We start from the raw sequence: 13,332 nt of genomic DNA on the forward strand, positions 1-13,332 counted from the left end.
AGATGGCACCTACGTCACGGAAACGCCAGCCCTCAACCACACAGGCCCGAAGGCCCCGTCACGCTGACCCTAAGGAAGACTGGGCGGTGGCGGAGGTGCCTTTCTTCCGTCCCAGCAGCACGAGCCCACGTGTCGACAGCCGGCAGTGCTTCTGTCTGTTCCCTGAGCCGTTTCACCAGTGTCCCTCCCAGCCCTGGGAGAAACCCCCAGGCTCACCAGCAGGGGAGCTGTGGGTGAACAGGCAGACACAGGAGCCTTGGATGGGAGAGCAAACCGACCAGGACAGGCCCCGAAAGCTGCAACTAGGAAAGATCTCCACCCACATCAGACCTGACCTGACGGCCACAGACCCTTCGGTGAGTGCCTGTCACTCGGTCACTGTCGTCAGACCCTCGATGGTCTGACTGTGCTGGTGACCTGGGGACCACAGGTGGGAACAGGCTCCAGGAGCCTTCCCAGGATGGCCTGGCTCGGAAGGCCAGGGTGGGGCCTGGAATCTCTTTCTAAAGAGTGCCCTAGATGTCTCTATGTACAGACAGTTTGCAAAGTGCTGGATAAGCATCGGCTACGAAGAGGACGAAGAGGACGGTGTCCCCGCCCTTCACAGCTCAGTGGGAAGGTCGGAAGACGTTCCAGCGCAGTGTGATGGCTGGGGAGGCGTTGGGAGTGGCCTCCAGGTGGAGGTGATGTTACGTGGAGACCTGGCCGAAGAGGAGGAATCAGCCAGTGGAGGAGGGCGGTGTGTGGGAAAGAGAGCATCTTGCAGGGGACCCAAGCAGCCAGGCCCAGGCGGGGCTTCAGGAAGGGCAAGGGGAAGCCGGAGGGAGCAGGGCAGGTGCAGCCGGCGAGGCAGGCAGGGCTGGAGCTTGAGGGCCCTGCCAGCGATTCTGTGTTGTGTCAGGGAAACGGGGAGCCAGGGAGGGTCGTAAACAAAGAAGGACGTGGCCAGGTTTCTGGTGTTGAGGAGGGGCCAGCCTGGAGGCGGGCAGATGGGCGAAAAGACAGGTGCTCTGCACAAGCACCTCGCCCAGAGAAGGACAGGCACGTCCGTGGGAGCTCGAGGGGTGAAAGGACCACTGCAGGGTCCAGACCCCAAAGGGTCCTCTCCTGAAGGAGCCCCTGCTGCCCTGACCGGGGATGTCACGGTGCCGGCCTGGCAAGCCCCCTGGCACGGGGACCGCCCCCGGCAGTTCTAGGAGCCTTCAGCATGCCCAGCAAAGTGCCCCGCACGGGACGCCCCTTCACCTCACGCCCCTGCCCAGCGCGCCACCACAGACCGTCGGAGGCGGCGCCTGAGGCGTCATCCTCATACAGTCGGAGGCCCCGTTCACCAAGCGTGCACTTGCTATGTTCCGGGGCACTGTATGTATCAAGTCATTTAATTTCACAGCCTGTGAGGTTCACATTTTGCAAATGAGAACAGTGAGGCACAGAGGGGTTAAGTTACTTGCGCCAGGTCACATGTCTAGGAAGCGGTGAAGCTGGGATTCAGGCTCAGGCAATCCAGCTGCAGATAACACACCTCTAACCGTCATGCCGTACCGCCAGCACGCTCCCGCGTCCACACGCCTCGCCGATCCCTGTACCAACCTGGAGCTCCTCCCTCTGCCCCATTCACCGTCTCCCGCACCCCGCACCCACACACCGCCTCTCCACCCCATCGAGCAGGCTTGGCCACACCGGCTCCGTCATCGCCCCCCCCCCCGCAGCGCCCGCCCCTGGCCCCGGGCATCAGTGGTGCAGCAGATCGTCCTCTGGCAGTGTGGTCCACAGACCCTAAGCTCAGCACCACCGAGGAGCTGGTCGGAAAGGCAGAGTCTGAGGCCCCGTCCCAGACTTTCTGCGTCAGAACCTGAATTCCAACCTGACTCCCAGGTCATCGGTTGGGTCATAAGCACATTAATGTCTCCCAAGCACCGAGCCAGGCCTTCCAGAGCTTCTGACGCTCTGGTCGGCAGCAGGGACAGCTGGACGGGAGAGGGAGCCTGAAAGGGGAGCCAGACGTTTCGTCCTGTGGTCAGTGCTCGGCTGGCCCTGGGGCCTTGCTCTGCGGTTCAGTCACCCATCACTCCAGGCCCCGGGCTCCAGCACCTGCTCCTGGGTACGTCATCTCCCACACCCTCCACGACACACCGTTCACAGACAGCAGTGTCCTCAAATAAACAGGGGAGCGACTCCCCAGCCTGGGGTTGGCCGAGGGGACCCGGACAGACCTTCCTACCGGGCGTGGTCTTGCTCTGACACCCGTTCCACCGTGGTGAGGCTCTCACCCTCACCTCGCTCCCGTCCACAGAGACCCCAGCAGATGCCCGGAGGCTCTTCATGGGCCTGGGGAGACCCCCAGTGGGGCAGCACCTTGGTCCCAGCTTTCCCAGAGACCGTGGGCAGGAAGCTGAGCCCTGAGTCCCACTTAGACCACATAGACCGCAGCTGCACAACCGGCCTTAAGGAAGGTAGGATTTAGGCCCGGACAGTGGCGGGCGGGGCTCATGAATGAGGGCCTCAGGCAGGGGACACAGGGCCAGTGTGGGTGCGAAGCGGGCACGGCTTCATCCTCCCTTAGGAGGTCAAATCCATAAGCCCCCCTCCCCGTGGGACACGGGGGCTCGCGCAGGGCTGCAGCCTGGCTCTCGGCCGCTGCCTTTCCAGGGAGCCTGGGTCCCCGAGGCAGGGGTGCTCCCCCTCCAGGGACAATCGTGACCCCGCAGCGTCATCGCTCCCACTTACGAGCCCTCGTCCTAGGCCAGGTCGGTACCAGGCGTGTGATCCGCATCCTGGCAGCAATGCCATGAGGGGCTCTGAGCGTGCGTTTCACAGAGGGACCAAGGTCGCTAGAGAGCTGGGGTTCCACCCAGGTGTCTGAGCCCAAATCCACGTGCCTCACCCCCCGTGACACCAGTCCTGGGGGCGGGAGGAGGGTGAGGACCTGAGCGCCCGGGGAAGCGTCCCGCTGAAGGACAGAGGACAGAGGCGGGTAGCGGGACGCGAGCCGGGACTGGGGCCGGGCAGGGGGGCGGCCTTCACTCGGTGAGCTTGGCGTCCGGGGGCTGCCTCTGTGCGCGTACGTGTGAGCACACACGTGTGCCCTCACACACGCCTGTGCCCGCTTTCACAGGTCACCACGGCCCTGATTAGTCCTGCTGCTGCGCTGGGTGCAGCCCAGGGGCAGGAGGGCTGAGAAGGGCCACCTCTCCCTGGTCGGCCCTCCCATTCACAGGGAAGGGCTGGGCTGGACCAAGGAGAACACCCCGCCTCCGTCCACAGCTCACAAGCTTCAGGCCGTAGGCAGGGGGGCAGGGGGGCAGTGGGGGCTGGGGTAGGCTGAGAGCAGAGGAAGTGTCTGCAGCACCTCCCACCCTGCCCCGATGCTTGGGGACAGGGACGTGCCGAAGGGGGAATCCAGCAAACTGGCAAGTGTTGGAGCTGGGACAGTCGCGGGCGAGGTCGGTCAGGCCTGAGCCTGCGTCTGGGCGGGCCTGGCACAGGTGGGCTCGGTGTGGGCCGCGGACCCAAGGCAGCAGGGCTGGATTTCCCACACAGTAATCCATGTTGCCCACTTAGAGTTGCATTTCGGGTAAATAACAAATCGTTTTTTGTATAAGCAGGTCCCATGCAGTATTTGGGACAATGCCCGGTTAAATCTGAATTTCCAGTAAACAGGAATAACTTTGTAGAGTAAGTAGGTCCTGTGCAGTGTCTGTACCTTATGCGGCAGCTCTCACCCTGGGGGTCCTGTGAGCAGGGACTTGGCTAGCAGCCGGGTCTCCTCACAAATCCCTCATTTAACCTGTTGGGCTGGTCTCCTCAGCCGTACACGCTGACTCCCCGCCCATCCGAGACCACTCGGAGGTGAAATGCACACAAAACGCAGGCTCAGAGGCTGCCCCCAGCTGCCTCTCTAACAGGGAGGCTGTGCAGAGGGGCTGGGGGCCCGGGAGGAGCTCGGCACCTGGCGACCTCAGGTCCTCCTGAGGTCAGAGCCCCCTTGGAGGAGGGTCCCCAAGGCGCCCAGAGAGGAGTGCGGAGGGGCCGAGGGGAAAAAGAGCGGCACCGGCTTCCACTCCCCCTCCCCTCTCCTGTGTGGGGCGGCCCCCTGCCCCCAGCAACCTCTAGCCTCTAGGAACCCTCCTGCGGACCCTGCCCAGCCCTGGCAGGCCAGGTGTCCTCCAAGCAGCCCCCACCCCTCAGCCTGGGTTCCGGCTCCCGGTCCCGTGCTCGAGGGTGGGCGGGGCGCCCCCTGCTCTGGGGAGGGGTCAGCTGAGGAGCTGGTCCAGCTCTCTGGCAGGGAGGAAGACGGCAGTTAGGCCACGGAGCCCTGGAGTAAAGCCAACAGCCCGAGCTCCCACGGGGGCTGGGCTCCGCTCCCCGGGAGGCTGCCGGCCAGCAGGCACCTCACCGGCCAGTCCGGGCCTGCCTGGGCTCTGGGGAAGCCGCGGAGCCTCTCCAGAGCCAAGCGGCTCCCCGTGCTCCCCCAGGAGGCCAGGAGGGAGGGCTGGGCCCCTGCTCTCCAAGCCCCGCAGGCGCAGGCAGAGGCCTGGTCCCGCTGACAGAAGGGGAGGGAGGAGAGACCCCAGCTGGGAGCCCGTGGCAGCAGAAGAGATGGAGCTGGGACCCTGCTCACCGACAGTGACAGAGACCGGAAGAGCGGGGGTGCAGACGCAGACCCTGTTCCCTAGGGGCTTGAAGGAGCCTCCCGCCCCACTCAGCTCACCAGAAGGGCCAGGAGCCCAGAGAAGGAGGGGGAAATGCCCGAAGCGGGGAAGCGGCAGGGCTGGACTCGAGCGTAGGGCTTCTTTCCAGCAGCCTGGGTCCCTATAAGGACGGCACCTCTCTGACCTGCAGAAGGCACACTCCCATTTGGAGACCAAGGTCGCTTACAGCCCGCAGAGCACTAGGGTGACCGAACAGACCCTCCTTGCAAGTTCTTTCTCTAACCCTTCCTACGTCCTACCAGATCTTAGTCAAACTCAAGACAGAGGGACAGATTCGCGGCTCCTAGTGGGCCATCAGCTGATCCACTTGTTGTCACCAGGTATCCATTCAAAAGGCATCAGGCAGGGTACCTGCTCTCTGAGCGCAGTCCCCAGGGAGGGTCCCCTGGTCTGTTCTGCTCCAGTGGCTGCAGGGTCTCTCCAACTTTGAGCCACGCCACGTGGAGGTCCAGCGGTTGTAGGACACAGCCCTTAGGAGCGGAGAGGGACTGACACCCCTGAGGCCCAGCGGGCCCAGCAGAAAAGACGAAAAAGTGAAAGAAGGTGAAAATAGAAAGAAAGCAGCCACTTTGGACCCAGTGACCCTGTGCACGAGGCAGCCGTTGACACCGGGGGGCCACCGTGAAGGTGAGGGCTCGGGGACAGACTGGCACCTGCTGAGCCGCAAGGACGTGCCTGGGCCTCCCGCAGGCAGTGGGCCCCAGTCTCCCACGTCAACACCGCTGCCAGTGCCGACCTCCAGCCTCCAGCCTCAGAGGGAGGGCATGGGGCTCCCAGGGGGCAGGCTTGCCGGAAGGGCTCCACCACCTGGGCACCAAGCAGACACGACCGGCTGTCGCCCAGGTATCTCTACACATGGACACTCTCACCGCTCCCTGGGAGACCGCAGCCTGCACGCCTCCCCCCACCAGAGAAGGCCTGTGCGCTCTCCCAGGGCTCTCACAAAGCCACTACCGCAGCCCCCCAACCACCAGGCTCCCAGATGCCCCTCATCGCAGGAGTCTCAGTTCAGCCAGTATCAGTCCTTAGCCCTCGATTCCATCGGAGTGGATGAACTTCAATCCCGATGGACTGAGACCTTCCATCCCATGGAGTGCACGGAACACACCAAGCGCTCATCAGCGCCGACGGCTAGGCAGCCCTGGGCTCGGCTCTGGGTTCCATCGTGAGCTGCACACAGCCCCTCTCTGGAGAAGCTCTTAGACTACTTATTATTTAATGAAGCAACACAAAAACGTCAGCCAGCGTCTCCTGAGAGCTAGTCGCCACCAGGCGCGCTAGCGTTTCACATACACTTGCACGTTGAATCTCCACCCCAGCCCTGTGGAGCTGGAAGCTCGTACTTCTCACCTTGCCTGCAGGAAAGTGGGCTCAGAGGTGAAACCGTGGGTCTGACTCCAAAGCCTGTGGCTCCAAACCCACGGCTGGTACTTGGTCAAGTGAGCCCCTGGAAAACACTCTGCAGCTGGGACCCGCCCTCTGCCTGTGGGAAATCCAGTCAGGCCTCACAGAGGAGGTGACATTTGAGCTGGTTCCCAGGGGAGGAGTTTTCTGAAGGGCGAGGGGGCGGGGCCTCTGGTCCCCTCTGAGACAGCACTTCCGGATGATGCCGGCTGCCGCCTCCTGCCTCCGGGGCACCTGCGGCTCTTGACCACCTGAAGGGAGGCTGGTGCCCCTGAGGAACGGAGCCTCTATGTTTATTTCATTTTAATTGACACACATGCCTAGCGTTCCGTAGAGGCTTCAGGCAGCCAACCCCACCCCCGTGGCCCACAAGCATTTCAGGACGATTAGAATTTTACCACTTGGACACAATTCCTTTTTTAAAGAATGGAAGTTGCCGATAGTGTTTTTAGAAATCTGGCAGACATTATTAGGTAGCCTTTTAATTTCAATGGCGATTATAGCTTTCTGAGAGAAACTTCTGGAACTGGGACACAGACTTGGAATGCAGGGAGCTTTGGGCAGAAGGATGGGAAGGATGCTCAGTGTAGGTGGGAGGAAGGCCAAGGCCAGCTCTGGACTTTTGACCATTACCACGCTTTTCTCTGATCAGACGGGAAGACCCCTGGGGGCATGGGCTGTGTCCTCTCCCTGCAACTTGCCAAGTGGGCATTCAATCTGTGTGGCTTTTGTTTGTCTTCACCGAGTTTTGAGCGCTTCCGGCACTGTTCATAGGACTGCCTACCGAGAAGAGACCAGTCACAGGGTGAGAGCTGAAAGGGACCCCCGCAACCAAAGAGGAAAGGGGTCAAGGACGGTCAAGGTCACAGAGCAAAGGGAGGGCAGAGCCAAAGAAGGCGGTGGGCCTGGAGCCAGTTTCCCTTCCCTCCTGCCCTGGTCCACTGGGGAGCACACGGCACTCACCCTTCTCTGCCCCACAGACAGGGCCCGGTTTAGCCTCCCAGAGACCCCAAGGGGGACGGCCACTCCTGCCCCGCGTCATGGCCAAGGTCTCATGAAGAGCTGGGGTCCCACTGCTCGGCCTCCCAGGGTGTGCACGACACTGAGTCCAGAAATGAAAACTCTTGGGGGTTGGAACCCCGAGCACCCCAGCGGGAGGAAGCGTCCTAAAGTGACAGACAGCGTCGGGGGGGCAGAGCGGACGCTGACGTCTAGGCCCCCAGAAGCTTAAAGTCGAGCTTTGCTGCAGGGGCGGGGGTGGGCGTACAGGAGACGGAGCCTTAATTAATCTCTGTGTCCCCCCTCAGCGGAGGGGAGGGTTAGGGCCACACCGCTCACCGCCTCTCCCCACACAGGAAAGTCTGCGTCTGTCCGAGGACTCTGGTTTCATTAGCTCTGATTTATGTCACCTAATGAGATCCTTCCCCTCTCGCTGTCAGCCTCTCAGCAGATCAAAGGGAGGATATTAAGACAAAGCCGATTCCAACCGGTCCTCTGAGCTCTGCTCATGCCGGAGCCACCCTTCCCCTCCACCCACCAGGAGAGTGATGGATGGGTGAGAACCCCAGGAGCAGAGAGAGCTTCCTTTGTGCACATCAAAGGTGACACCTGAGCCTTCCTCCAGGCTATTCCGCGTGTTTAATCGGCAGCAACACATAAGAATAATTACCTGCCCTCCGTGGGGGAGGCAGGGAGGAGCCTCTGTGAGCAGCCTTTACCAGCTTCCCGAGGACACAGAAGGCCAGCCCTGTGGGTGACAGCCCCAGAATCCGGGGTGGGGACTCCGAAAGGCACCCATCCACGCCCCCGCCTCCCGCCGCCGGATTCCAGACAGCAGGCTGGCTTCCGTGGGCCTTCCTGGGCCGTCTGAGGCATGGCTGCCTGGGGCCAGGGCGCCTGCCCTCGGCAAGGAGCGCTATGGCTGCTGGGGGAGGAGGCAGACGACCCGTCCAGGGAGGTGCAGAGATGTCCGAGGTTCCGGGAACACGTGCAACACCCCAGTGTCCTAAAGGCCATCCCACCAGACTCTGCAGCAGCAGGTGCCGCGGAAAAGCGTGCCGTGGGGGATGGAGAGAAGACGCCGGTTCTGCGCCCCTAACCCAGGGTCCGGTCGTCCCTCCTGCCGAGGGCCCCTGGCTCCCCGTGGACCAGTGTGGGAGCCGGGAGGCCACAGCTGCGGGGGGTCAGTCCTTTCCCCCCAGCCCCTACCTCCCGCCCCTCCACCGACCCCTGTCCGTCCACCCATCCACTCAGAACCACCCCCACGTTCTGGGCTCGTCCGTCTTCCTCCTGCTCCGTCACCTACGGCTTCCGGCCAACCCCCAACTCTTTAGCTTGGGCTTCAAGAGCCCGTCCCCGGAATGACTCTCGCATCAGCCTCGTTTCTCAGAAGGGCCCCCCGTTCTCCACCTCATCTGGGAAGTATGACTCTCTCTCTCCCCCCACTTCCTGTCCCGAGTTCATGGTTTATTCACCTCTGCACCTCCGTAAAGGTCGGTGCCCTTCCTTGCACTAGGCCCCCCTCCTCCCCCTCGGGGGCCCCCGACGCCCGTCACCTGCTCGGGCCTCACGGATTGACCCGTGAGCACCCTGCACCTCCACCCGCGCTGAAGCCCTCGACACGGGAGACTAGCCATAGGCCTCTCCCCTGGCCCAGGAGACAGGTCAGACACTCCAGTAGTTCCCAGTTAAAACAGGAAAATGTAACCACCTTCCCACTACGACACCTATGGAGACACTGAAAAAGACGAAACCTTAGACCTTGACCAGAAGCAACACTTAACTAGAATCTGACATCTCTGCTGGCCCTGAGGCCAGTGGAACTGAGGAAAACAGTCAGGAATGAGTGGTTTTCATCTGTTTTGCTCTGTGAAACAGAGGAGCCCCCAGCCTTAGACGGAAGGCGGAAGGCACGTCCCCCCTTCCCCGTTTCTTCGGAATCGCGTTCCAGAAAACTGCACAGCCGCCTCCCCTGACTGTGTGAGTGACGCGTTTCCAGGCAGCCAGGGCTCCAGCCCCGCCCCCGGCACCCCAATCCCCACCCCTGTGTCCACTCAGAGACCCCGATTCCCGAAAACAACACGGCAGGAGGGAGGGGCGGGGGGGGTGGCACCTGCATCCTGGGAGGCCAGGGCCACCGCGCAGGAGGACAGCCTGAGTCAGGCATCTTGAGACAAAGCAGTTCTGGCCGTGGCTCCACTGTGGCATCCCTTGCGGAGCCGGTAAACCTCTGGTGCGTGGGCCGGACCCAGAACCCCTGAGTCGTCGGTTCAGGGTGGAGCCTAAGCATAGCATCGTTTAACATTTCCTCTGGTGCGTCTAAGGTTCAGCCCGGGAGCAAACCTTCACACCATGCAGTCCTCGGTGCAGTGAATCAGAGAACCACCCGCTGGGTGAGGTGGAGGCTTCCACGCGGGACACCAGAGCTACGAGCCCCTGATTGGGTGTTGAGAACGGCCTGGGGGTCACACACACCGACCTGCTTCCCATCCGTGTATCTGAGAAGCTGACTGAAACAGCCCTGGACGATGGAGAGCCAAACCGTGGGGAATCCACATTGCCTCCTGGTGACAAACACCACGTCCCGATGAGATGCTGTCTCCTTAAAGATCAGGGGAAGCAGGACTCAAAGGGACATTCGTAAACCCACTGTCACAGCACGAGGAAAGCAGCCAAAAGGTGGAAGCCATCCAACCGTCCATCACCGGGTGACAGGTAAACAAAACGTGTACATACACACAGTGGACTATTATTCAGCCCTCAGAAGGAAGGAGATTCTGACACCTGCCACCACGTGGATGAACCTGGAGGACACGATGCTGAGTGAAACAAGCCAGACACCAAAGGACAAATACTGCGCGATTCCACTCACATGAGGTCCCTGGAGTAACAAATTCACAGAGACAGAAAGAGGAAGGGTGGGGGCCAGGGGCTGGGTGGGGGGCTGGGAGTGAGCGCTTAACAGGTGCAGAGTTTCAGTTTTGCAGGACGGACGGAGGTCTGGGGATGGATGGGGGGCACGGTGACACAGTGACGTGATGCACTTAATGCCACTCAACTGCACACTTGACTATGGTTAAGACGGAACATTTTATGTTATATAGGTTTAACCACGTTTTTTTATTTTTTGTTTTAAATATTTATTGGCGTATAGCTGATTTACAATGTTGTGTTCGTTTCAGGTGTACGGCAAAGTGAATCAGTTATACGTATACATACCTCCACTCTTTTGTAGATTCTTTTCCCATATAGGTCATTACAGAGTATTGAGTAGAGTTCCCTGTGCTACACAGCAGGTCCTTGTTAGTTACCTATTTCATATATAGTAGTGTGTATATGTCGATCCCAATCTCCCAATTTATCCCCCCCTTACCCCCCGGTATCCATAAGTTTGTTTTCTACATCTGTGACTCTATTTCTGTTTTGTAAATAAGTTCATTTGTACCACAGTATTGATAGTTTGTGTATAACCACATCTTTTTAAATAAAATTTTTTTAAAGAGAAAGGAAGAAGTTTAAAGCAACAATTTTTTTAAATTCTGAAGAACATGAACATGTAATAGCATCCGGAAACCCAGGAAAAGATCAAATCTCTAAAAATAACTTATTACTAGACTGAGAATAAAAACATTCTCAATAAGGTACAGGAAATGATGACGTCGGTGAACAGGAACAGACACGCATAGGAGAGAAAAGGCGGAGGCGCAGAACAACAGCACAAAACGGGGAAAAGGAAGGTAAACTTCAAAGGCGAACTGAAATGTGAGTGGAGCTGGGTGGGCAGGGAAGGTGCAGGAAGGGCAAGTTGAAAGAGCAAAATTGGAACACGCGTCCCAGGTGAGAGTGAGCGGAGCCAGCACCGCAGAGAGTTAAGCGGCCGTGAGAACAGGATGGGACGCTGCCCCTGACGTCGAACACAGGTCAGAACAACGAGACCAAAGTCGTGAAAACAGAGATCAGCCGAGCAGGAGAGAGGATTAAATCTGAACTTGAGAACTGCAGGTATTCAGAAGATTAACCCACAGCGCACGGAGCAGAAGCACAGCACAGCTATGATTTTTAAAAATTCTTTGAAGCTGAAGAGAATGTATTTTATAAATGTTTATTGTGTGCCAGGCAAACTGAAGGAAGAGTGATTCCTACCCAGACACATTCTGGCTAAACTTTAAATTGTAAAGATAAAGGGGAAAACTTCCATAAGCATTCATAAGGAAGACACACGCTCTTCTCTGAGGAGAAAACGATGAGGACAACCTCCGAAGTTTCTGGCACACCACATGCCGCGGGAAAAACTGAGCTACATCGACAGGATTCTGAGAAAAATACATAATGATCCATGAATCTTATATCCAGTTATTTTGACAATTATATGTGAAGTCCACAAAAATATATTCTCAAATATGTAAGGGATCAGAAAATGCACTGAATGGGATTTTTTTGGGGGCCGGAGTTAGGTGTAGCCTCATAAAATAAAACTAAAGGCCATGTTATAAAACAAATAGATGAGCAAAATATAACAGAAAAATGGACGGGAACTTTCCTTATCAAACATTAAAATACCAAAAAAGAAAAAACAAAACAAAACCCCAAACATTAAAATACCTAATTAAACAACCATGTGAGCTTATAAATAAGTACAGCAAGATTGTAGGATTCAAGATCAATACACAAAAATCAACTGTACTTCTACACACCTGCAGTGACCAATCCCAAAGTGAAATTGAGAAAACAATTCATCTTTAGCAAGTGGTGTTGGGAAAGCTGGACAGCCGCATGTAAATCAGTGAAGTTAGAACTCTCCCTTACACCATACACAAAAATAAACTCAAAATGGCTTAAAGACTTAAATCTAAGACATGATACCATAAAACTCCTAGAAGAGAACACAGGCAAAACATTCTCTGACATACACCGGACCAATGTTTGCTTAGGCCAATCTCCCAAGGTAATTGAAATAAAAGCAAAAATAAACAAATGGGACCTAATCAAACGCACAAGCTGTTGCACAGTGAAGGAAACCATGAACAAAACAAAAGGACAATTTACAGACTGGGAGAGAACATTTGCAAACGATGCAGTCCACAGGGGCTTAAATTCCAAAATATACAAAGAGCTCATACAACTCCATAACAAAACAACAAACAACCCAATCAAAAAATGGGCAGACATTTCTCCAAAGAAGGCATACAGATGGCCAACAGGACGTAAAAAGATGCTCAACATCGCTAATTATTAGAGCAGCAGTTCCCAACATTTTTGGCACCAGCGACCAGTTTCATGGAAGACAATTTTTCCACGGATCGGGGGGATGGTCCAGGTGGTAATATGGGCGATGGGGAGCAGTGGGCAGCGGCAGATGAAGTTTCACTGACTCGCCCACCGCTCACCTCCTACTGTGCGGTCCAGTTCCTAACAGGCCACAGACCGGTACTGGTCCGTGGCCCTGGGGGTCGGGGACCCCTGTATTAGAGAAATGCAAATCAAAACTACAATGACGTATCACCTCACACCAGTCAGAATGGCCATCATTAAAACGTCTGCAAACAATAAATGCTGGAGAGGGTGTGGAGAAAAGGGAGCCCTCCTACACTGTTGGTGGGAATGTAAATTGGTACAGCCACTGTGGAGAACAGTATGGAGGTTCCTCAAAAAACTAAAAATAGATCTACCATATGATCCAGCAATCCCACTCCTGGGTATATACCTGGACAAAACCCTAATTCGAAAAGATACATGCGCCCCTATGTTCACAGCAGCACTATTCACAATAGCCAAGACATGGAAGCAACCTAAGTGTCCATCAACAGATGAATGGATAGAGAAGATGTGGTACATATACACAAGGGAATATTACTCAGCCATAAAAAAGAACGAAATAATGCCATTTGCAGCAACATGGATGGACCCAGAGATTATCATACTAAGTGAAGTAAGTCAGAGACAAATATCATATGATATCACTTATATGTGGAATCTAAAATATGATACAAATGAACTTATTTACAAAACAGAAACAGACTCACAGACATAGAAAACAAACTTATGGTTACCAACGGGGAAAGGAGTTGGGGATAAATTAGGAGTTTGGGATTAACATATACACACTACTATATATAAAATAGATACACAATAAGGACCTACTGTATAGCACAGGGAACTATATTCAATATCTTGTAATAACCTATTATGAAAAAGAATACATATACGCATATATATA

At 56.5% G+C, this 13,332-nt stretch overlaps 1 protein-coding gene across 3 annotated transcripts in view; it reads right to left on the reverse strand.

Annotated features, from left to right (window-relative positions):
* The window catches only part of LGR6 (leucine rich repeat containing G protein-coupled receptor 6), a gene marked incomplete at its 3' end in the record, with an annotated part of 94,798 nt that overhangs the window by 36,547 nt on the left and 44,919 nt on the right, over nucleotides 1-13,332 (reverse strand). The gene's annotated exons all lie outside the window — the stretch shown is intronic.

Source organism: Stenella coeruleoalba, assembly GCF_951394435.1.
Source record: "Stenella coeruleoalba genome assembly, chromosome: 1".
Classification (NCBI taxonomy): Eukaryota; Metazoa; Chordata; class Mammalia; order Artiodactyla; family Delphinidae; genus Stenella; species Stenella coeruleoalba.